We start from the raw sequence: 11,311 nt of genomic DNA, 5'->3' as shown, positions 1-11,311 counted from the left end.
GTAGTACGCAGATTCATAAAAACCGGTAACTCCTTAGGCTCCACCCACCCATGTCACGTGACAAAATATCTGACATTGACATTTTGATCCAGATCATATGCGTATCAGCCCCCTAACCCTAACCCTAACCCTAACCCTTACACTTAGCCTTATCATACACTTAGCCTTACACTTACAATTAGTCTTAGCCTTAGCCTTACACTTACACTTAGCCTTAGCCTTCGCCTTACACTTACACTTAGCCTTAGCCTTAGCCTTAGCCTTACACTTACACTTAGCCTTAGCCTTCGCCTAACACTTACACTTACACTTAGCCTTAGCCATAGCCTTAGTCTTACACTTACACTTACACTTAGCCTTAGCCATAGCCTTACACTTAGCCTTAGCATACACTTAGCCTTACCACTTAGCCTTACACTTACACTTAGCCTTACACTTAGCCTTACTTAGCCATAGCCTTACACTTAGCCTTACACTTAGCCTGCACTTAGACTGAGATTTACACTTAGACTCACATTTACACCTAGCTTTAAACTTTTACACTTAGACTTACACTTTCATTTACACCTAACTTTAAACTTAAATCTAGCCTTACATTTACTATGCCCTACACTTAAGCATAAACTTAAACTTACACTTACAGTTTGTCTTACACTCAGCCTTATACTTACACTTAGCCTGCACTTACATTTAGCCTTAACCTTACACTTACAACCGTAATTAGCCTTACATTTATCCTTCAACTTTCATTTAGCAATAGATATAGTCTCAATCAAGCAATCAACCTTAAACTTTTTAAATGAACATATATTTATCTTTTGTATGTCAATAAAAAGGAAATAAATTTCAATTGCTGGTAGCTCAAATAAAGCATAAATTAAAGTATTTCATGACATGACATGTTTTTTAATTTAAAAACCTATTTCGTATATATATGATATGATTATATATTTATATATGTTCAGTATGTCATTACAAAGAAGTAAGTATTTTTTTTAGGAAACGATGATTTCAAATAGTTAATGAGATTTCATTTCTAACTTTTGAAAATACGAAATTTTGTAACGAAAGTGTCCCCAACTCCCAATACCCACCCTTTACAGAACTTAAACGTTATTATTTGAGAAATAATAAATCTACCTAAATCAGCAATTGCTTAAAACAGTAGTTCTTTCATATTAACGGAATAGTTCACCGGAAAATATTAACAAGACGAATCAAATCCGTTTATTTAGATATTTGAGCACTGGAAAATTGTACCAATTAATAATCGTATATAATAAGCTACAATCAATGAACCTCCTTCCTCAATGATACCACAAAGCACTATAAAAATACACAAATATCGGAATAACCACGCCCACCTCGTCACGTGGTATGATATTTGACATCGACGAGTTGCGTAGTACGCAGATTCATAAAAACCGGTAACTCCTTAGGCTCCACCCACCCATGTCACGTGACAAAATATCTGACATTGACATTTTGATCCAGATCATATGCGTATCAGCCCCCTAACCCTAACCCTAACCCTAACCCTTACACTTAGCCTTATCATACACTTAGCCTTACACTTACACTTAGCCTTAGCCTTACACTTACACTTAGCCTTAGCCTTAGCCTTACACTTACACTTAGCCTTAGCCTTCGCCTTACACTTACACTTAGCCTTAGCCTTAGTCTTACACTTACACTTAGCCTTAGCCTTAGCCTTAGCCTTACACTTAGCACTTACACTTACACTTAGCCTTAGCCTTAGCCTTAGCCTTACACTTAGCCTTACACTTAGCCTTAGCCTTAGCCTTAGCCTTACACTTACACTTAGCCTTAGCCTTACGCCTAACACTTACACTTACACTTAGCCTTACACTTAGCCTGCACTTAGACTGAGATTTACACTTAGACTCACATTTACACCTAGCTTTAAACTTTTACACTTAGACTTACACTTTCATTTACACCTAACTTTAAACTTAAATCTAGCCTTACATTTACTATGCCCTACACTTAAGCATAAACTTAAACTTACACTTACAGTTTGTCTTACACTCAGCCTTATACTTACACTTAGCCTGCACTTACATTTAGCCTTAACCTTACACTTACAACCGTAATTAGCCTTACATTTATCCTTCAACTTTCATTTAGCAATAGATATAGTCTCAATCAAGCAATCAACCTTAAACTTTTTAAATGAACATATATTTATCTTTTGTATGTCAATAAAAAGGAAATAAATTTCAATTGCTGGTAGCTCAAATAAAGCATAAATTAAAGTATTTCATGACATGACATGTTTTTTAATTTAAAAACCTATTTCGTATATATATGATATGATTATATATTTATATATGTTCAGTATGTCATTACAAAGAAGTAAGTATTTTTTAGGAAACGATGATTTCAAATAGTTAATGAGATTTCATTTCTAACTTTTGAAAATACGAAATTTTGTAACGAAAGTGTCCCCAACTCCCAATACCCACCCTTTACAGAACTTAAACGTTATTATTTGAGAAATAATAAATCTACCTAAATCAGCAATTGCTTAAAACAGTAGTTCTTTCATATTAACGGAATAGTTCACCGGAAAATATTAACAAGACGAATCAAATCCGTTTATTTAGATATTTGAGCACTGGAAAATTGTACCAATTAATAATCGTATATAATAAGCTACAATCAATGAACCTCCTTCCTCAATGATACCACAAAGCACTATAAAAATACACAAATATCGGAATAACCACGCCCACCTCGTCACGTGGTATGATATTTGACATCGACGAGTTGCGTAGTACGCAGATTCATAAAAACCGGTAACTCCTTAGGCTCCACCCACCCATGTCACGTGACAAAATATCTGACATTGACATTTTGATCCAGATCATATGCGTATCAGCCCCCTAACCCTAACCCTAACCCTTACACTTAGCCTTATCATACACTTAGCCTTACACTTACAATTAGTCTTAGCCTTACACTTACACATACACTTAGCCTTACACTTACAATTAGTCTTAGCCTTACACTTACACTCAGCCTTAGCCTTACACTTACACTTAGCCTTAGCCTTAGCCTTACACTTACACTTAGCCTTAGCCTTAGCCTTCGCCTTACACTTACACTTAGCCTTAGCCTTAGTCTTAGCCTTAGTCTTACACTTACACTTACACTTAGCCTTAGCCATAGCCTTAGCCTTACACTTAGCCTTAGCATACACTTAGCCTTACACTTACACTTAGCCTTACACTTAGCACATTAGCCATAGCCTTACACTTACCTTAGCACTTTAGCCTCACTAGACTAGATTTACACTTAGACTCACATTTACACCTAGCTTTAAACTTTTACACTTAGACTTACACTTTCATTTACACCTAACTTTAAACTTAAATCTAGCCTTACATTTACTATGCCCTACACTTAAGCATAAACTTAAACTTACACTTACAGTTTGTCTTACACTCAGCCTTATACTTACACTTAGCCTGCACTTACATTTAGCCTTAACCTTACACTTACAACCGTAATTAGCCTTACATTTATCCTTCAACTTTCATTTAGCAATAGATATAGTCTCAATCAAGCAATCAACCTTAAACTTTTTAAATGAACATATATTTATCTTTGGTATGTCAATAAAAAGGAAATAAATTTCAATTGCTGGTAGCTCAAATAAAGCATAAATTAAAGTATTTCATGACATGACATGTTTTTTTAATTTAAAAACCTATTTCGTATATATATGATATGATTATATATTTATATATGTTCAGTATGTCATTACAAAGAAGTAAGTATTTTTTAGGAAACGATGATTTCAAATAGTTAATGAGATTTCATTTCTAACTTTTGAAAATACGAAATTTTGTAACGAAAGTGTCCCCAACTCCCAATACCCACCCTTTACAGAACTTAAACGTTATTATTTGAGAAATAATAAATCTACCTAAATCAGCAATTGCTTAAAACAGTAGTTCTTTCATATTAACGGAATAGTTCACCGGAAAATATTAACAAGACGAATCAAATCCGTTTATTTAGATATTTGAGCACTGGAAAATTGTACCAATTAATAATCGTATATAATAAGCTACAATCAATGAACCTCCTTCCTCAATGATACCACAAAGCACTATAAAAATACACAAATATCGGAATAACCACGCCCACCTCGTCACGTGGTATGATATTTGACATCGACGAGTTGCGTAGTACGCAGATTCATAAAAACCGGTAACTCCTTAGGCTCCACCCACCCATGTCACGTGACAAAATATCTGACATTGACATTTTGATCCAGATCATATGCGTATCAGCCCCCTAACCCTAACCCTAACCCTAACCCTTACACTTAGCCTTATCATACACTTAGCCTTACACTTACAATTAGTCTTAGCCTTACACTTACACTCAGCCTTAGCCTTACACTTACACTTAGCCTTAGCCTTACACTTAGCCTTAGCCTTAGCCTTACACTTACACTTAGCCTTAGCCTTAGCCTTACACTTACACTTAGCCTTAGCCTTAGCCTTAGCCTTACACTTACACTTAGCCTTACACTTAGCCCTTAGTCTTACACTTACACTTACACTTAGCCTTAGCCATAGCCTTAGCCTTACACTTAGCCTTAACCTTAGCCTTACACTTACACTTAGCCTTACACTTAAACTTAGCCTTATACTTAGCCATAGCCTTACACTTACACTTAGCCTTACACTTAGCCTGCACTTAGACTGAGATTTACACTTAGACTCACATTTACACCTAGCTTTAAACCTTTACACTTAGACTTACACTTTCATTTACACCTAACTTTAAACTTAAATCTAGCCTTACATTTACTATGCCCTACACTTAAGCATAAACTTATACTTACACTTACAGTTTGTCTTACACTCAGCCTTATACTTACGCTTAGCCTGCACTTACATTTAGCCTTAACCTTACACTTACAACCGTAATTAGCCTTACATTTATCCTTCAACTTTCATTTAGCAATAGATATAGTCTCAATCAAGCAATCAACCTTAAACTTTTTAAATGAACATATATTTATCTTTGGTATGTCAATAAAAAGGAAATAAATTTCAATTGCTGGTAGCTCAAATAAAGCATAAATTAAAGTATTTCATGACATGACATGTTTTTTAATTTAAAAACCTATTTCGTATATATATATAATATGATTATATATTTATATATGTTCAGTATGTCATTACAAAGAAGTAAGTATTTTTTAGGAAACGATGATTTCAAATAGTTAATGAGATTTCATTTCTAACTTTTGAAAATACGAAATTTTGTAACGAAAGTGTCCCCAACTCCCAATACCCACCCTTTACAGAACTTAAACGTTATTATTTGAGAAATAATAAATCTACCTAAATCAGCAATTGCTTAAAACAGTAGTTCTTTCATATTAACGGAATAGTTCACCGGAAAATATTAACAAGACGAATCAAATCCGTTTATTTAGATATTTGAGCACTGGAAAATTGTACCAATTAATAATCGTATATAATAAGCTACAATCAATGAACCTCCTTCCTCAATGATACCACAAAGCACTATAAAAATACACACAAATATCGGAATAACCACGCCCACCTCGTCACGTGGTATGATATTTGACATCGACGAGTTGCGTAGTACGCAGATTCATAAAAACCGGTAACTCCTTAGGCTCCACCCACCCATGTCACGTGACAAAATATCTGACATTGACATTTTGATCCAGATCATATGCGTATCAGCCCCCTAACCCTAACCCTAACCCTTACACTTAGCCTTATCATACACTTAGCCTTACACTTACAATTAGTCTTAGCCTTACACTTACACTCAGCCTTAGCCTTACACTTACACTTAGCCTTAGCCTTAGCCTTAGCCTTACACTTACACTTAGCCTTAGCCTTCGCCTAACACTTACACTTAGCCTTAGCCTTAGTCTTAGCCTTAGTCTTACACTTACACTTACACTTAGCCTTAGCCATAGCCTTAGCCTTACACTTAGCCTTAGCATACACTTAGCCTTACACTTAGCCTTACACTTACACTTAGCCTTAGCCTTACAATTAGCCTTACACTTAGCCTTACACTTAGCCTGCACTTAGACTGAGATTTACACTTAGACTCACATTTACACCTAGCTTTAAACTTTTACACTTAGACTTACACTTTCATTTACACCTAACTTTAAACTTAAATCTAGCCTTACATTTACTATGCCCTACACTTAAGCATAAACTTAAACTTACACTTACAGTTTGTCTTACACTCAGCCTTATACTTACACTTAGCCTGCACTTACATTTAGCCTTAACCTTACACTTACAACCGTAATTAGCCTTACATTTATCCTTCAACTTTCATTTAGCAATAGATATAGTCTCAATCAAGCAATCAACCTTAAACTTTTTAAATGAACATATATTTATCTTTGGTATGTCAATAAAAAGGAAATAAATTTCAATTGCTGGTAGCTCAAATAAAGCATAAATTAAAGTATTTCATGACATGACATGTTTTTTAATTTAAAAACCTATTTCGTATATATATGATATGATTATATATTCATATATGTTCAGTATGTGATTACAAAGAAGTAAAGACTAATGAAAGAAAGTATTTTTTAGAAAACGATGATTTCAAATAGTTAATGAGATTTTATTTCTAACTTTTGAAAATACGAAATTTTGTAACGAAAGTGTCTCCAACTCCCAATACCCACCTGTTTACAGAACTTAAACGTTATTATTTGAGAAATAATAAATCTACCTAAATCAGCAATTGTTTAAAACAGTAGTTCTTTCATCTTAACGGAATAGGTCACCGGAAAATATTAACAAGACGAATCAAATCCGTTTCTTTAAATATTTGAGCACTGGAAAATTGTACCAATAAATAATCTTATACAATTAGCTACAATCAATGAACTTCCTTCCTCAATGATACCACAAAGCACTATAAAATACACAAATATCGGAATAACAACGCCCACCTCGTCACGTGGTATGAGATTTGACATTGAGGAGTTGCGTAGTACGCAGATTCGTAAAAACCGGCTAATCCTTAGGCTCCACCCACCCATGTCACGTGACAAAATATCTGACATTGACATTTTGATCCAGATCATATTCGTATCAGCCCCCTAACCCTAACCCTAACTAACCCTAACCCTAACCCTAACCCTAACCCTACCGGAAGTGGCCAAAGTTGAACGCAAAAAATGTTCAAATCTTACCGTGTCAAACTTTTGGCGGGTAAAAACTTAGGTTAATTTACAGTTATGTGCATCTATAAAACCACCATTATGTAGTCCATGCACGTGTGAACGGTTGTGCAAAAGATCGTATCAATATTTCAAAACAACATGGATAAACCGTCTGAAATTAGACGGTCAAAGTTGTGTTTGCAAATTAAATCGTTTTAAACTTTCGCGGGCATTTACTTTGCCATTTTGAATACTTCGCACCTGGAAATCCGCCATTTTGTAGATCATATTACGGACAATAAATGTACAAAAAATCATAACCATAACTTTTAAACCGCTTTGTACCGGAAGTCGGAAACCTTTTTAAGCGGCAAAACCGACTTATTAAGATACTGTCATATTTGGCGGGAAAATACTCAGCCATTTTGAAAGATATGCCCCTGAAAATTGGTAGTGTTGTAGACTTTTATATCGACTACAGTTATGCGAAACATCAGAGTGATATATTAAAACCCCTTTAAACAGGAAGCAGGCAAAGTGATGTGCAGAGACGCGTCTCATACGTGACGAACTTTACGGAGCCATATTTTGGCCATTTTTAAAGTTATGCAACCCAGACTTTGTGGAATTGTCATCATTTTTTACATCTATCGTTGTACAAAAAATTAGCACTCTAGCTCACAAAACCATTTTTCACAAAAATCTTTGTCGGTCAAAATTTCGGCCATTTTTGAAATTTTCGCAAAGCAGACTTTGATTCGTGGTGCAGCTTGCAATTGTCTATCTTTGTACAAAAAATTCACAACAAAAGCTCACAACACTAAAGCCTACTTTTAGACGTTTCAGAGCAAATCCATGAGTATGACAACTTTTCAGCGGCATAAAACGTGTTTTACAGTTTTGAGTTTAAAATCGACAAAAACTTGTTTTACCATTTAAACGATGGTAAAGCCTACTTTTAGACATTTCAGAGCAAATCCATGAGTCTGACAACTTTTCAGCGGCAAAAAACGTGTTTTACAGTTTTCAGTTGAAAATCGTCAAAAGTTTGTTTCTCCATTTCAATGATGCTAAAGCCTACTTTTAAACGTTTCAGAGCAAATCCATGAGTATGACAACTTTTCAGCGGCAAAAAACGTGTTTTACAGTTTTAAGTTGAAAATCGACAAAAATTTGTATTACCATTTCACTGATGCTAAAGCCTACTTTTAGACGTTTCAGAGCAAATCCAAGAGTCTAACAACTTTTCAGCGGCAAAAAACGTGTTTTACAGTTTTGAGTTGAAAATCGACAAAAATTTGTTTTACCATTTCAATGATGCTAAAGCCTACTTTTAGACCTTTCAGAGCAAATCCATGAGTTTGACAACATTTCAGCTGTAAAAATTTGTTTTACCCTTTTGAGTTTAAAATCGTCAAAAATTTGTTTTACCATTTCAATGATGCTAAAGCCTACTTTTAGACGTTTCAGAGCAAATCCATGAGTTTGACAATTTCTAAGCGGCAAAAAACGTGTTTTAGTCTGACAACTTTTCAGCGGCAAAAAACGTGTTTTACAGTTTTGAGTTGAAAATCGACAAAAATTTGTTTTACCATTTCAATGATACTAAAGCCTACTTTTAAACGTTTCAGAGCAAATCCATGAGTATGACAACTTTTCAGCGGCAAAAAACGTGTTTTACAGTTTTAAGTTGAAAATCGACAAAAATTTGCATTACCATTTCACTGATGCTAAAGCCTACTTTTAGACGTTTCAGAGCAAATCCAAGAGTCTAACAACTTTTCAGCGGCAAAAAACGTGTTTTACAGTTTTGAGTTGAAAATCGACAAAAATTTGTTTTACCATTTCAATGATGCTAAAGCCTACCTTTAGACCTTTCAGAGCAAATCCATGAGTTTGACAACATTTCAGCTGTAAAAAACGTGTTTTACCCTTTTGAGTTGAAAATCGTCAAAAATTTGTTTTACCATTTCAATGATGCTAAAGCCTACTTTTAGACGTTTCAGAGCAAATCCATGAGTTTGACAACTTTTCAGCGGCAAAAAACGTGTTTTACAGTTTTAAGTTGAAAATCGACAAAAAATTTGTATTACCATTTCACTGATGCTAAAAGCCTACTTTTAGACGTTTCAGAGCAAATCCAAGAGTCTAACAACTTTTCAGCGGCAAAAAACGTGTTTTACAGTTTTGAGTTGAAAATCGACAAAAATTTGTTTTACCATTTCAATGATGCTAAAGCCTACTTTTAGACCTTTCAGAGCAAATCCATGAGTTTGACAACATTTCAGCTGTAAAAATTTGTTTTACCTTTTGAGTTTAAAATCGTCAAAAATTTGTTTTACCATTTCAATGATGCTAAAGCCTACTTTTAGACGTTTCAGAGCAAATCCATGAGTTTGACAATTTCTAAGCGGCAAAAAACGTGTTTTAGTCTGACAACTTTTCAGCGACAAAAAACGTGTTTTACAGTTTTGAGTTGAAAATCGACAAAAATTTGTTTTACCATTTCAATGATACTAAAGCCTACTTTTAAACGTTTCAGAGCAAATCCATGAGTATGACAACTTTTCAGCGGCAAAAAACGTGTTTTACAGTTTTAAGTTGAAAATCGACAAAAATTTGCATTACCATTTCACTGATGCTAAAGCCTACTTTTAGACGTTTCAGAGCAAATCCAAGAGTCTAACAACTTTTCAGCGGCAAAAAACGTGTTTTACAGTTTTGAGTTGAAAATCGACAAAAATTTGTTTTACCATTTCAATGATGCTAAAGCCTACCTTTAGACCTTTCAGAGCAAATCCATGAGTTTGACAACATTTCAGCTGTAAAAAACGTGTTTTACCCTTTTGAGTTGAAAATCGTCAAAAATTTGTTTTACCATTTCAATGATGCTAAAGCCTACTTTTAGACGTTTCAGAGCAAATCCATGAGTTTGACAATTTTGAAGCGGGAAAAAAAAGTGTTTTACAGTTTTGATTTGAAATCGTAACGCAAAAAATTTGTTTTACCATTTCAATGATGCTTAAGCCTACTTTTAGACGTTTCACAGCAAATCCACGAGTCTGACAACTTTAAAGCGGCAAAAAACTTGTTTTACAGTTTTGAGTTGAAAATCGTCAAAAATTTGTTTTACCATTTCAATGATGCTAAAGCATACTTTTAGACGTTTCAGAGCAAATCCATGAGTCTGACAACTTTTCAGCGGCAAAAAACGTATTTCACAGTTTTGAGTTGAAAATCGTCTAAAATTTGTTTTACCATTTAAACGATGGTAAAGCCTTCTTTTAGACGTTTCTGAGCAAATCCATGAGTTTGAAAATTTTGAAGCGGGAAAAAAGGTGTTTTACAGTTTTGATTTGAAAATCGTCAAAAAATTTGTTTTACCATTTCAATGATGCTTAAGCCTACTTTTAGACGTTTCACAGCAAATCCATGAGTCTGACAACTTTAAAGCGGCAAAAAACTTGTTTTACAGTTTTGAGTTGAAAATCGTCAAAAATTTGTTTTACCATTTCAATGATGCTAAAGCATACTTTTAGACGTTTCAGAGCAAATCCATGAGTCTGACAACTTTTCAGCGGCAAAAAACGTATTTCACAGTTTTGAGTTGAAAATCGTCTAAAATTTGTTTTACTATTTCAATGATGCTAAAGCCTACTTTTAGACCTTTCAGAGCAAATCCATGAGTTTGATCATTTTTAAGCGGCAATAAACTTGTTTTACAGTTTTGAGTTGAAAATCGTCAAAAAATTGTTTTGTTTTACCATTTAAACGATGGTAAAGCCTACTTTTAGACATTTCAGAGCAAATCCACGAGTTTGACAACTTTTCATTGGCCAACCAAAGGCCAGATATTGTAATTTGGTCTTCATCATCCAAACAGGCTGTGCTGGTGGAGCTGACAGTGCCGTGGGAGGATCGTATCAACGACGCCTATGAGCGAAAACAGGCCAAGTACCAAGATTTGGTATCAGACTGCAGCTGCCAGCAACGAGGATAGAGAATGTGGTGTCTTCCTGTGGAGTTTGGTTGTCGTGGTTTCGTTGGGCAGTCTATGTGGAGGGCCCTGTGGATCATCGGCATCACTGGCAT

This window comes from Argopecten irradians, chromosome 4 (assembly GCF_041381155.1).
Source record: "Argopecten irradians isolate NY chromosome 4, Ai_NY, whole genome shotgun sequence".
Classification (NCBI taxonomy): domain Eukaryota; kingdom Metazoa; phylum Mollusca; class Bivalvia; order Pectinida; family Pectinidae; genus Argopecten; species Argopecten irradians.
Note: the sequence above shows the minus strand (reverse complement) of the source record.